The sequence below is a fragment of the Pinus tabuliformis genome, chromosome 1_2 (genome assembly GCF_031772625.1).
Source record: "Pinus tabuliformis cultivar Carrire ecotype Pingquan chromosome 1_2, CPIR1, whole genome shotgun sequence".
Lineage (NCBI taxonomy): Eukaryota > Viridiplantae > Streptophyta > Pinopsida > Pinales > Pinaceae > Pinus > Pinus tabuliformis.
The window spans coordinates 290,767,480-290,782,568 of record NC_142298.1 but is presented as its reverse complement, the minus strand read 5'-3'; the positions used below and the strand labels follow the sequence as shown (position 1 = coordinate 290,782,568).

General features: G+C 35.6%; 1 pseudogene across 1 annotated transcript; it reads right to left on the bottom strand.

The window, feature by feature from the left end:
• Positions 1–498: 498 nt before the first annotated feature.
• LOC149205482 (bifunctional levopimaradiene synthase, chloroplastic-like) lies at positions 499–11,935 on the bottom strand (annotated as a pseudogene). The gene is made up of 17 exons (XR_016252455.1): positions 11,743–11,935; positions 11,559–11,581; positions 11,413–11,445; positions 10,663–10,754; positions 10,263–10,572; positions 9,919–10,102; positions 9,598–9,815; positions 9,387–9,507; positions 9,186–9,298; positions 8,940–9,080; positions 8,644–8,807; positions 2,590–2,645; positions 2,227–2,325; positions 1,917–2,132; positions 1,404–1,542; positions 1,069–1,317; positions 499–810 (listed from the first exon to the last, which is right to left on the bottom strand). The product of XR_016252455.1 is annotated as a bifunctional levopimaradiene synthase, chloroplastic-like (transcript).
• Between the last annotated feature and the right edge of the window lie 3,154 nt (positions 11,936–15,089).

The following is a 15,089-nucleotide window of genomic DNA, read 5'->3' as shown; positions in this document are numbered from 1 at the left end:
AACCCCTTCAGAATGATTTACATTTCATATTTGTACTGTTTACCCACAGTTACCTGAACTGTGCACAGTTACGCTTCAATTGTTTCTTTTATTAGTTACATAACTGTTAACTTATTCGGTCCTTCTTGCGTTGCAAGATTTTACAATTGATATAGATGTCTTTTTTTCTTTGTTCCAAATGGAAGAAACAGTTATTCACTAAAAGATAGGCAATGTTGATGGTGACCCTAACTACCTATACTGTTCCCTAACTAATAATGAAAAAAAAAAAAACAAGTCCCTACATTCTGCTTTGACTAATTAAACATAAAGAAACCAAACACTGATAAATCTTTCCACCTTGGCGGAGACCAACACCCGGTCATGGTGCCCTTAGCTGGATGCTCATGCATCACTTGTACTAAACAAACAAGACAGCTCTAACAAATACCAATACTAGGCAACAACTCATATGCCTGCGTTATTATAACGTTAACACAATGTCATGAGAGACCTTCAACTTAAAAATTGAATCTAAGCAACCGGTTGGAAGAGGCAGTTTTTGACATGCTCCTTAATTTCCATATTATGTGAAAGTGTCAAACCGTCTCCATCCATGTAAAACAACTGCATTATTCTCGCCGTTTCAAAAACCAGTCTCTTGCAAGTGTCGGGCACATCTTTGTTATTCACAAACTCTCTATTCAACTCAGCAAGAGCATTATCCATGACAGTATAGACGTGTTTGAGAGCTTCTTCTTCGGACATCTCAGGATGGTCCTTCATGTAACACTGTATTGCAGAAGCCACCTCTCCTTGACCTCTCTCAGCCTGCATTTAAAGCATATGAATGGCCCTGTGTTAGATGGTAAATATTAAACATTATGCACTTAATTAATGATTGGTTTCTTGTTTTTGGTTTTTCATCTTTTACATTGTATACATGTTATTCTGATCTAACTATTGCTTATTCATATTGTCAATTGAACATTGTTTTTAGATAAACAAAATGGAAAAACAAGAAACCAATGATTAGTTTACCACATAATACTTAGTATCTAATTGTAAGATGTTGAAAATACTAAGTACTTGATAAGTTTTGGTGTCGTTCACTAGACGCCCTGTCAAGCCCATGAGGTATAGAAATCTGGAATCGCGACCAATTTTGGAGAGTATATCATCTGTAAGAATCTCCCCGGTGAAAAGAGCACTGATGAGAACCACTGTTCCCAATGCTATTGAAACACTCGCGTTCCCTATGTATTCATCATAGGACGGCACGTATCTAGCTACAGACCATTCTGCTTCTTTGGTATACGCTCCCAACTGGACCTCCCACTGCCATATGCCATACCGTATCAGTGAATGATGAAACTATAATCAATATTAAACCACAACTAAAATATGACACACTTAATACATACAACTTTTTGAATGTAGCCTAGCACGTCACGCCCTTGCCTCTTCCGCCCTTCTTCAGCTATTTCATTAAAAGTATTGTAAAAACCCTTAAAACATGTTTTCATGTCTTGTGGCATTTGATCTACCAAGGATAGATCCCATCTAAAAACAAAGCCAATAATAATTTAGAATAATAAAGTATGTCACAATTTGAAATAATAAAGTACATCACAATTTCAAATGGAAAAAATGAAAAATCTTTATTTTTATAAATTTCAATAGTTAAACCAGTTCACAATTTCCCATGAAAATGATAGAGTATCTGTCTCTTTATAGATTTTACAGATTTAAATAGAGTATCTATCTCTTTATAGGTTATACAGATTTTAATAATCAGTTTTACAGATTTCAATAGAGTATCTATATCTTTATAGATTTTACAGATTTTAATAATCAAGCCAATTTTTAAAGTCTATACAGCTTGGCAATAAAGTACCTGCCCTTTGAGAAAAAGTTGAAATAAATAAAATGTTCACCTTTTCACAGATTCTGAAAACAACTTGAGATTGTCCAAAGTTCCATGAGCGTCATAAAGATCATCTAATATGACTGTGAAATTAGAAGTTTTTGTGTAAACGGCTCTGCAGGTAGCGAACTCTGGCTCAAACAAAAAGGACGCTGGGGAAAAATATATTTCAACCACACGTTCCCGAGTGAAGCCGAGGTCTGAGAAACCCGATGAATTCCACCACCTTTGAACAATGCAAAACAAAATATATTGTTAATTGTAAGGAAGACAGACTTAATATGAATGAAAAATTAAATGCAAATGTGGAGTATGTGCACCTCCGAATATCTTGAAGCTCCTGTCTGTGTAAAAATTGCACACGATTGAAGTCCAATTTTGCTAATTCCAAGTATTTTTCGTTGGAAATGTTTGGCATCCTGGTAGAGGGAATTACAGAGGGAAGTATATATTAATGGAGGTTTTACAGAGATAAAAATAAAATATTTTTGTTTTTTTAATTTATTTCTGCATATATATATATATATATATATATATATATATATATATATATATATATATATTGTTACAGACCGGAGTTGAACGGGTAAATTTATTTTTCCATAATACTAATTGAAAAATATTGAAAACTCAGTCATACGATCTCGAAAATGAAAATTGCAAAGGGGTTTTATTAACCTTACATATACATAGTTTTTCCTAGCCAGACATCATTTGGTCCATAATTTGTTGGAATTTTCTGATAAATTCCATAACAGACAGACAAAAATTGCTCTGTTTTTTATACTCTGTTTTTGCACAGAAAAACAGAAAATTGCTTGCTGGAAACGGTGTTTCAGCAACAGAGTTGGTGTTGCAGCAACGCTGTTCGTGGTGTTGCAGCAACGTAAATTTTTGACGTCAAGTATTTTTTGAGTTACGGTGTAACAACAACGGTGACGGTGTAACAGCAACATGAAAAATTAACTTGTATTCATCAAAATAAACTAACTGTTACAGATTTGTCTTCCTCATACTGAGGGAATTTCACAACTTCTATTACAAAATAGATTTACCAAGGAATGCTTCTATTCCACACAAATAACATCTACCATTTCTATCAGCAAATAACCAGAAAGCAAATTACATTCAAATTTCTGCACTGTTGTGCATTTCACTGTTCTGAAATTATTCTTCTTCCTCACGCTGCTGCGTGCTCTCCTCTGCTCTGTGTGATTCTTCAGCTGCTGCTGCTACTAACGTCAAAACAGAACTGTTGTGTGGTATTTATATGCTAAAACATATCTGATTAAAACAATAAAATATTACAAAATATCTTCTAATGTTTATCTCTGTATTTAATGCAGCAAGGCGGTGATGCCTTTATCAAAAAACAAGTCGGCTGTCTGCAGGGGAATTCAATTGAAACTTTAATGCATATTTATGTGCAAAAATATCGGGCTTGACTTTGATGCACCGATCAGCCTGGAGTATTTACTGGAGATCAGATTCTTGTCCAGCTGTTCATTGTTGCAGTTGGAATTAAATTCCAACACTCCCCCTTAATTTCAACTGCTGCATACCTAGACATTTTCTGAAATGATCAAAACCTTTCTTTGCTAATGGTTTTGTCAAGATGTCAGCAAGCTGATCCTCTGTTCTGCAGTGCTGCAAAACAATCTCACCATTGTTAACCAATTCACGTATGAAGTGAAATTTGGTGTCTATGTGCTTTGTTCTTTTATGAAAAACAGAGTTTTTAGACAATGCTATTGCTGAACTATTGTCACAGTAAATGGTTGTGCCATTTTCTTGTTCATGACACAAATCTCTGAGAACTCTTCTCAGCCATACTGCTTGGCATGCTGCTGCTGTTGCTGCCACATACTCTGCCTCTGCTGTTGACAAAGCCACAACTGGTTGCTTCTTGGAAGCCCATGAGATGGCTCCCGATCCCATATGAAACACATATCCCGATGTGCTTTTCCTATCATCAACACTTCCAGCCCAATCACTGTCAGTGTAACCTGTTAACATAAAATTTTCAGAAGAGGAGTATAAAATACCAAACCCCTTCGTTCCATTCACATACCTTAGAATCCTCTTGGCTGCCTGCCAATGAGTCTCTTTCGGTCTTTCCATAAATCTGGAGATTAAACTCACAGCGTGCATAATGTCCGGCCTAGTTGCAGTCAAGTACATAAGGCTGCCAACTATGCTCTTGTACATTTTTGGATCAAAATATTTGCTGCTGTCTTCTTTGGTTAATTTCAGCCCCACTACTGTTGGAGTCACAGCAGCCTTGCTGTTCTGCATGTTAAATCTCTTCAACACAGCTTCTACATATTTATCTTGAGAAATGAAAACCCCATTTTCACTTTGGTCTACTTCAATTCCAAGAAAATATCTTAAGAAGCCCAAGTCAGTCATTTCAAATTCACTCTTCATGACTGCTTTAAAATCAGCAATGAGAGAAGCATCATTGCTAGTAAAAATCAGATCATCTACATATAAAACAACAATAATAATCTTACCGTCATTCTGCTTTATGTAGAGTGTGGGTTCGCCATCACACTTATCAAACCCATTCTCAATCAGATAAGCATCAATTCTGCTGTACCATGCTCTTGGAGCTTGCTTCAGCCCATAAAGAGCCTTCTTCAGTTTACAAACTTTATGCTCTTGGCCTTCAACTTCATAGCCCGGAGGTTGATCAACATAAACCTCTTCTTTTAACACTCCATTCAGGAATACAGATTTAACATCCATCTGATAAATCTTCCATTTGTGTTGTGCTGCAATAGACAACACTGTTCTCACTGTTTCCATCCTTGCTACTGGTGCAAAGGTTTCATCATAGTCTCTGCCTTGTTGCTGCTTGTAGCATTTCACAACAAGTCTTGCTTTGTGCCTGTCAATCTTACCTTCAGCATTGCTTTTGGTCTTATAGACCCACTTAACTCCAATGGCATCCTTGCCTTCAGGGAGGTCCACTAACTCCCATGTTTTACTCTTCTCAATTGCACCAATTTCTTCATTCATTGCTTCAATCCATTTATCTTCATTTACAGCATCTTCAAAATGGATTGGGTCATCAATATGACAATACAAAGCGAATAATGAATTCAGACCGGTATTGTTACTTACCTCTCCTTGTTCATAAATCTCATTCAGATTTCTGAATCTTGGTCTTCTTGGTGTGCTTGGAGTTCCATCCGAACTTGAGGGCATTTCAGATCCCCGTGGTGTTTCAGCATCAGCTGTTTGTGGTGTAACAACATCTGTTCTTCCTTGACTTCTCAAGGCTGTTCGGATTCCAGCTTGTGGTGTGGTTTGTTGTACTTGTTGTGGTGTAGGAGGAGCCACCAAGGAAGGATTATTTGCTGCTGTCCCTTCCTCTTGTTCTTCATGAGACACAATTGTCTTCACATTCACTGTTTTTTCCAAGCTTCCATCCCAAGCTTCATCTTCAATGAACTGCACATCTCTACTTACTATTAATTTCTTGGTGGATGGATTATAGAGTTTGTATGCTTTTGACTCATCACAATAGCCAATAAAGACACACTTCTCCCCCTTACTATCAAGCTTTTTCCTTAGCTGATCCGGTACATGTGCATATGCAACACAACCGAATACTCTCATGTGAGTGACAGTTTGCTTTTGACCACTCCATGCCTCTTCTGGTATTCTGTTCATGACAGCTTTAGTTGGGCATCTATTCAAGATGTAAACCGCGCAAGTAACAGCTTCTGCCCAATACTCATACGGAAAATGTTTTGCCTTCATCATACTTCTGACCATGTCAAGAATGGTCCTATTCTTTCTTTCAGCAACACCGTTTTGCTGAGGTGTATACCTTGCGGTAAACTGCTTTTGTATGCCATTCTCTCTGCAAAAACGCAGAAAGTCTTGGGAGATGTACTCTCCTCCTCTATCTGTTCTGAGCACTTTGATATAATGCCCACTCTGCTTTTCAACAAGAGTTTTGAAGTGGCGGAATTTCTCAAACACTTCACTCTTCTGTTTCAGCATATACACCCATGTCTTTCTGGTGTAATCATCAATGAAGGTTAAAACATATTTATTTCCAGCAAATGATGGTATTTGCATCGGTCCACACACATCAGAGTGAACAATTTCCAAGGGTGCTTTTGCCCTTATACTCTTTCCTGCTGGAAAGCTTTCTTTGTGTTGCTTGTCCAAGATGCAGCCTTCACAAAGGCTGTCCGGTTTCTCAATCAACGGAAATCCCTTTACCATGCCCTTTTTGTGCAACAAATTCAGGCCTCCGAAATTGAGACGTCCAAATCTCAAATGCCACAACCAATTCACATCTTTCAGTTGTTCCTGAAAGACTTCTTGTGTAACAGCCGCAATAGTTCTGCCTTCCTTCAAATCTGCCCTGAGTTTGAGAGGAAACATTCTATTGCTGGTCATCTGCACCTGTGCAATGATCTTCTTACTTGGAGGTATGTCTCTGATTGTACACGTATCATCTTTGAAGAACACGTTGTAACCTTTGTCCATGAGTTGTCCAATGCTCAAAATATTACATTTCAGACCAGGTACATAGTATACAGCTTGCACAGACATCTGTTCTCCATTTTTTGCTCGGATATTGACACTGCCCTTACCCTTGACAGCTATCTTATTATCAGTCCCTGTTGTTACCTCAGATTTCACATTTTCATCCAGATTGGCAAACATTGCAATATTTCCAGTCATGTGATTACTACAACCTGAGTCTAAGAACCAAAAATCTTCTTGTTTGTCTTGTGCTATGTTACATGTTAACAGCACGTTCTTTGAGTTCTTATCTTCTTCATTTGCAAAATTAGCATTCTGCCTATTATTCATGTCATTTTGTTTTTTCTTGCATTCATTGGCATAGTGCCCAAATTTTTTACAATAATGACATTAGACTTGGGATTTGTCATACCTTTGTCCATGAGCTTGCTGTTTGCTTGAACCTTCAGCTTGGTTCTGATTGCAGCTCCTTCCGCTTGTGCTAGCAGGATAATTTCTGCCTCTGTTTTGGCTTCTACCACGACCTCTGTTATTTGCTCTGCCTCGACCTTTTCTTTGGCCAAAAGACATCTGAGTCTTGAATGCTTTCTCAAAAGAGGAATCTGTTCCTCTACTCAGTCTGTGTTCATGAGACAACGGAGAAGTACTCAGCTCATCTACCGTGAATTGTGAGAGATCTTTTGTTTCTTCTATTGCCACCACAATAGATTCAAACCTTGAGGGTAAACATCTCAACATTTTCTCTACAACCCTTCTATCTTCAAGAATCTCACCATGAGATCTTATCTGGGTTATCAAGCCAATAACCTGAGTGAAGAATGAATCTATTGTATCACATTCCTTCATGCTGATATTTTCAAAGTCTCTCCTCAACATCTGCAACTTTGCAGTCTTCACCTTCTCCATGCCTTGATAGGCAGTTTGGAGAATATCCCATGCCTCTTTGGACTTTGTTGCTAGTGCAATCCGCGGAAAAACACTTTCATGTACTGATTGGAAGAGGAAAAAGAGGGCTTTGGCATCCTTCTTTCTGTCACCCTTCAACTGGTCTCTTTCTGCTGCTGTCAAAGCAGCCAACGCTGTTGCATCTGCAGGTTCAGCATAGCCAGTTTCAACCAGCTCCCATATTCTTTGAGAAGCAAACAATGCTTTCATTGTTATGGACCAATAACTATAATTTTTCCCATTAAACTGTGGCAGTTGGGGATTTGTCAAACCTGTTCCAGCATCTGCCATCTTAACCTGTACTGGTAAAGAAAAGATATTGACTGTATTTTGAAAACAAGCAAAAACTTTCTCTACTGGGAAAAATTCTGCTCAACAAACTTCTTACAGCTCCTACAGTGAAAAACAATCTCTGTTTTTGACTCACTGAGTGCCTAGACTAGCTCTGATACCATGTTGGAATTTTCTGATAAATTCCATAACAGACAGACAAAAATTGCTCTGTTTTTTATACTCTGTTTTTGCACAGAAAAACAGAAAATTGCTTGTTGGAAACGGTGTTTCAGCAACAGAGTTGGTGTTGCAGCAACGCTGTAACTGGTGTTGCAGCAACGCTGTTCGTGGTGTTGCAGCAACGTAAATTTTTGACGTCAAGTATTTTTTGAGTTACGGTGTAACAGCAACGGTGACGGTGTAACAGCAACATGAAAAATTAACTTGTATTCATCAAAATAAACTAACTGTCACAGATTTGTCTTCCTCATACTGAGGGAATTTCACAACTTCTATTACAAAATAGATTTACCAAGGAATGCTTCTGTTCCACACAAATAACATCTACCCTTTCTATCAGCAAATAACCAGAAAGCAAATTACATTCAAATTTCTGCACTGCTGTGCATTTCACTGTTCTGAAATTATTCTTCTTCCTCACGCTGCTGCGTGCTCTCCTCTGCTCTGTGTGATTCTTCAGCTGCTGCTGCTACTAACGTCAAAACAGAACTGCTGTGTGGTATTTATATGCTAAAACATATCTGATTAAAACAATAAAATATTACAAAATATCTTCTAATGTTTATCTCTGTATTTAATGCAGGAAGGCGGTGATGCCTTTATCAAAAAACAAGTCGGCTGTCTGCAGGGGAATTCAATTGAAACTTTAATGCATATTTATGTGCAAAAATATCGGGCTTGACTTTGATGCACCGATCAGCCTGGAGTATTTACTGCAGATCAGATTCTTGTCCAGCTGTTCATTGTTGCAGTTGGAATTAAATTCCAACATAATTTTCAATGTAGCTTCTAGCCTCCAGCCTTGGCATACTTCTATGCCAGGGATATTTGAGTGCGTATTCCACCTAGAAAAGAAATTGTGAGACACTAATGAAAGATCGAATATATTAAACTGACGAAAATATATATATATATATATATAAAATTAATTTTGCTGAACAATTTATTATAAAATTTGATATGATTTTCGTGATTGTTCGATTAATCACACTAATGAAAGATCGAATATATTAAACTGAGGAAAATATATATATATATATATATATATATATATATATAATTTTGCTGACCAATTTATTATAAAATTTGATATGATTTTCGTGATTGTTCGATTAATCAAATTCTAAAATGTCTGTAACTCCTCTCTGTGTTTGACCCAAGAAGCAGAAGAACTCTCCATTCTCATCTCTAAAAGTTTTTAAAACATCTGCCAAAAATGTTGGTTGCAGAGTTCAACAAACTGAATGAATTCAAAAACAGGGCCATTGGCACAATTCCCAGCAAAATATAACTCTTTACACCATCAATTTACCTGAGGATACATTGTATCCATGCAGTCTCAAGATTCGAAGGCCCATGGCTGTATCATCGATATCAGGGACAGGATTCTCTCTCGCCCATCCAATTCCTCTTTCGTCCCAGTGGCTGCACAACAATTTCACATATAATAATTATCAGGTATTAATGAGCCGATCCAGACCTGACTCGTTTAGAATGCCCAAAGACATGATACCTGTAAACATAATCCAATGCGTCCTTGATCTCCTCTTTGAAATGGTGATCGATCCCTAGCCTCTCAACAGTATCAACAGCCCACAGACGTTCGAATAGATCAAGCGGATAGTGACAAGGAACTGCAAAAACAAATTCTTCATTCTTAGCATTTTTCACAAATTATATAAAATGAAAAGGGCTTTCCTGAAATCATATTGTCATCTTGATACCATGGTTTCCGAATTTCTTCAAGACAAAATTCAAGAATTCCAAGCATTTTTTGTTCCCTGTACGCATGAACGCAGCCGCTGTAGATGCTGGCGAGCTGAGGAATGACCCATCCTTGGATTGAAGTTTCATTATTTTCTCCCACTCTACTATTTCTTGCAGGCCTTCCAAAGAATACAGTAACGTTGTTGGTAAGGCATAGAGAAGATCAGGAGGAAGCCTGATCCAAACACCACCAAGGTAAAAGGTAAAGTTAATCGGTTATCACTTTGAGAGATGGAAAATTTATCAATGACAGAGGAGAATGGTGATCAGATTCTAACCTTTGAAGCTTAGCCTCCCGCTTTTCAATGATTTGCTGGATGAAAGGCCATTCGTAAGGCAGATCCAGACCTAAGGCTTTAGCTTCTTTTAGCATTGCAGGAAATACTATTTCAAATCCACTTGGCCTGTGGCTATCAGCCTCCTCCTCTATTTTTCCAGCTTGTGTCTTGAAAAATTCAATCCCTGAAATATGTACAAGTTAAAAACTCTTCACAGGAAAGAATATACCATAATTTTGTCACTGTGTGAAGACATCGCAAGGTCAAACCTGATATTAACATATTTCTACTCCAATCCACACATAATAAAAAAATTACACAAGGGCCTTGATCGATGTACAAACCTTTTTGTACTTGTGTGTCCCCAGTCTGCCATATAGTAAGAGTAATAATACATGCAAGAGTAGCTAGTATCCTGTCATATGCCAAGAAATAGAATTCTTCACCCCAAGAGCCATCTTTCAACTGATTTTGAAGAATCCATTCTAGTGTCTCAGGAAACTGAGGCTTCTCAGAGCCATCAACTGCTGGAATCCTTGCTACCCAAGCAGTGTCATATGCAGAGGGATTAGTTTCCCCATCGCCCATAGATCGAAACATATTCTTAATCTCGGATATTAATGTCTCGATACGCTTCTCGTCTGATGGTGCAACCTATAATTATTTCACGTCGTCAATAATAACAATGGAGGAAGAGCTGGTACAGTGATGGGCATTTAATGGACAGGAACTGAGATTACTAACCTTGTAAGATGGCATTAGAGATTCGATAACATGATCCTTCCAGAAACCTGGAGGGAATTCTCGTTTGACCAGTGGAGGAACTGAAAACGGATCTGAAGGTATCCAATTAAAACAATCAGGGAAAATGAGACAGTTAACATTTAAATTGAAAAATTATTTGCTGATCCATCACATAAATATTTAAAGATGAATCACATTTATTGGTGTGAAACATCCCTAACAAAATCACACATTTATTGGTTTGAAACATCCTAACAAAATCACTATTGGTTTGAAACATCCCTCACAAAATCACATTTATTGGTTTGAAACGTCTCTAACATAATATCTTCACACTTTGAAACCTCTCAAACAAAATACCTATTTTCTTAAAGATGTATCACATTTGTTATTGGAGACCAAAATATCTTTGAAACATCCCTAACAAAATCACATTTATTGGTTTGAAACATCCCAAACAAAATACCTTCACACTTTGAAACCCCTTTAACAAAATACCTATTTTCTTAAAGACGTATCACATTTATTATTCGAGACCAAAATACCTTCACAATTAATGGTTTGAAACCTCGTAACAAAATACCTCTTTTTTTAAAGATGAATCACACTTATTAATTCAAAACGTAGATAACAAAATGAAGTAATTTCTCGACATAAATCGAATCCAGTCTTTTGAAAAATTTAAATTACTTTCTACCAAATGCGCTATGGCAGTTTTTTCAGTAAACTGGTAAGGAAGAGAGGCTGTACCTTGTCCAACACAAGCAACGATCTTGCTTGGACCTGCATATCAAGATACATTAATCAGTTGAGCTGAAATTAATGTGAGAAAAAAATAACCATAATAGTTCAAGTGGATAATGGATAGTCTAGTTGGTTTGAAGTGTGATGTTTACCCAGTTTTTTTGCCTGGTTATCTGCTGGAGAAGACATGATAAAAGGTTATTATTCTTCGCCTAAGTGCGGAAACATCAAAGGAACTATTTGTGGAAATTATCTACTGACCTTTACTCTCATCCAAAACAGGAAAAGGAGATTATCATTCTTCAGAAAAACGCAATAGAAATTATATACTCAGCTTTACCCCATCGTAGGTACAAGCTTCTTCGTTTGCCAGCGCTGGTTCCTGCATTAAGCGAGCTGTGGAAATGTGGAATGCATTGTGTGGTAGCTCCAGTATGAATCTGGGATGACAATGAAGAGGAAGGCAAGGCCATCTTCACCGAGTTGCAGAGATTGAACTCAATGAGATGAAAAGTCATCTCATGAGGATTTCCTATAAATAATATTGGGGTATACGTCCAGTCATCTCGAGACTCAAAAATGGCGCCCACAAGCGGGTTGAAAGCCTAGTCCATAGATTCCGATATTTTGTCGTGTGTAGGGCAGCCCTTATCTAGATTGCAGATTCACTTAACATTCTTACGTGGCTATTTGGACCCACTTTTCCGCCTCGGTTTATAGAGACGGATGTTGATGTTCATTATCGGAATTATTAAACTCGGAAAACTTTTGGGAGTAGTCTATAGTGCGACGTTTTGGAGTCGACGTTGCATGGATATATTTCGAATCTCAAGAATCGGGCGAGATGTGGTGATAAAAACCATCCACCGATGGCAATACAACATGCCTTTCGTGGAAGAGGATCTGTTAATGCGTGTTCAGTTCTTTTGCATTAACGTGGAAGGAGGGACGAAAAAGGATATGAATGCATTGTTCCAAGGAATGTATCGGAGTGTATCTAGGATATAAGGAGAAGTTATTGAAGATTATGAACACAACCTTCCTAGAGTTGAAGATGGCGGAGTCCACGTCCTTCATCGGAGGGACTGCTAAGTGGAGTAAATTGACAGAAAGATACTATTCCAACAAAGTCCACTTCAAAATTAGGCCTCCAAGGATTGTTCGACATCCTAGAAGGAGTACGTACACATTTTTTTCTCCTCCGGGAGGGATAATGAATAGGATTGCTTCCTTTGCGATGCCCTTCCCTCACAGAGCTGGAAAAATATAGAAAAATCTTTGACATACAAGGCAAAGTGGTTTGGAAGAACAACATCAACCATGAGCACTACCTTAATTATCTGCAAAATCTTTATGTTAATTATTTGGATCTCGATCCCGGAAGTGCAGTCAATGGAACTGCTACAGTCCAAGACGCTGACAATTTAGACACGTAATTGTAAGTTTCTTTGATTGCTAACAGGAGTTGAGCATCGCGTGGAACGTTTGTGCCCTTTGCTTTCATTACACATATACACACTGAAATCATACTCAATGCCAAACACAAGAGTGGAGCATTCATATTCCTTTGGAAAGTCATAATGAATAGAGTCATTCATATGCCAAACACAAATTTTATGAACAAATTTATATGTAGAGATGAACTTTTTTGCTGCAACTGTGGAACGAGTTACATAGGAGAAAAAGATCAACATTAATGGTGAATGGCATAAGCAAAGAAAATGAGTACTTTGGTTAAAGAGATTAGGAAGTTGATTAGGTTATATTGGATTTTGGTTTGCAAATCAATTTCAATGTAATAATCTTTATTACAATGGATTAATATTAATAATCTTCCATAATCTATTTTCTTTTGTGATTTAAAGAGATTAGGTTAATCATTCTTTATTTTAATTTTAAATCTATAAATAAGAAAAAAATTTTATTAGTGTAATTTAAATTTTTCATGTATATTTTAAATTTGATAATAATTTTTTAATACTTAAAATATGTTTTAATCCAATTTAAATTCAATATTTTAAAAAAATCTTTAAAGCAATAAAATGATACACATTCCCTAATTGAAATATATGATTTCACTAAATTATATTAATTTTTGTTGGGAAAAATTCAACATATTAAGATTATGCACATTTCACAATTTAAATATGAGATTCCAACCAATTATATTAAGAAACCCATGTAAATCATAATTATTTTTTTGGGACATATCAAACACATTAACCATTATTCCAATCAATAACACTATTGAAAAGTAAATTAAATATTTAATTTCATATGTATATATATATATATATATATATATATATATATATATATATATGTTTTGTTAGCTTCACTTATAGGGATATAAACTTTGAATCTTATAGTTTACACAATATTCATAATGAAGGGATGCTCAATTGGACAATTTTCATGGTAAATATTATTAAAAGCCAAATTGACATTATTAAAAAAATAATATTGTTTTAAGATAATGTCTAATGAAAAAGGTATGTAATAATATTGGTCTTTATAATAAATATTTTTTAGCTAAGTGGTATGAATTAAATGGTTAATAAATTTTGATAGACATTGATGCATAGTTTGCATTGCCAAAAAAAATCATAAAAATTAATTAAATTAGAATTTTATTTCGAATTATTATTATTATTAATTATAAAAAAATTACAATATGAATTAAACATATATACATTTAAAAACATGAAACAAGAAAATATTCTAAAAACAACCATAAGTAATAAGAAGTGAACAATGTCATAAATTAAAATGAAATGAAAATTGACTTTCTCAGATTCATATTCTTAAATATAATTATAATATTAATTTTTTTAAATTAAATTGAAAAAAAAGTATATCTACTTTTAAAATAAATTATAACTCTTTGTTGATGAATATTTTGTGGAAATTAAATCCTATCATTTACTGATAACTATTAATCATTAAATTAAAATTCTAGAACCTCTAAGATTAATAAGGTTAATAATGATATTCTTATCAAAAATAAATTATAATGACAACAACACCACAATGTTAAATTAAATGATCTATCATAAAGTTTGCATCTTAAAATGAATATGATAAGGTTTTATTGAATAGTTTATCTATATAAATTATTTTGTTTATCTTCATTTTCAATTTGTTATCTATTTTATTTAATTTATGTATATAGAATTAGATTCTTTTTCTTTCTTTTTTAAACTATAGTTATGAAGTTTGTATTAGCATAAATCTTCATCCAAGGCACAAAAAAGTACTAGAATTGTATCAAAATTACCCATTGAATTTGTGTATCTAGAAGAATTAAAATTCCAAATATTATATAGTTGCAGCAAGGAAAAATCTTAAGGGTTGCATATGTGATGTGTGCAATTTAGGAAGGCTAGATGAGGCTAGGTTGCTAGGAATCCTCGGAATTTGGCTAAGTGTGGGATCAATGGAACCGACATGAATAGTGATAGAACTTGACTATGACCACACACTTGGGCACTTAGCGATACAACATAGATCATCTATAGCATATGAAAACATATGTTTCTTAATCCAAAAACCTTTGTGGCAACTTACGATAAGTACGAGTCCAATAATAAAATTTGTGAGGATAATGACGACAATTGTGTAATAGTGCGTGAAAATTTGGAAATGAGTGTGAAACATGTATATATGATGAGAAAAACTCATTT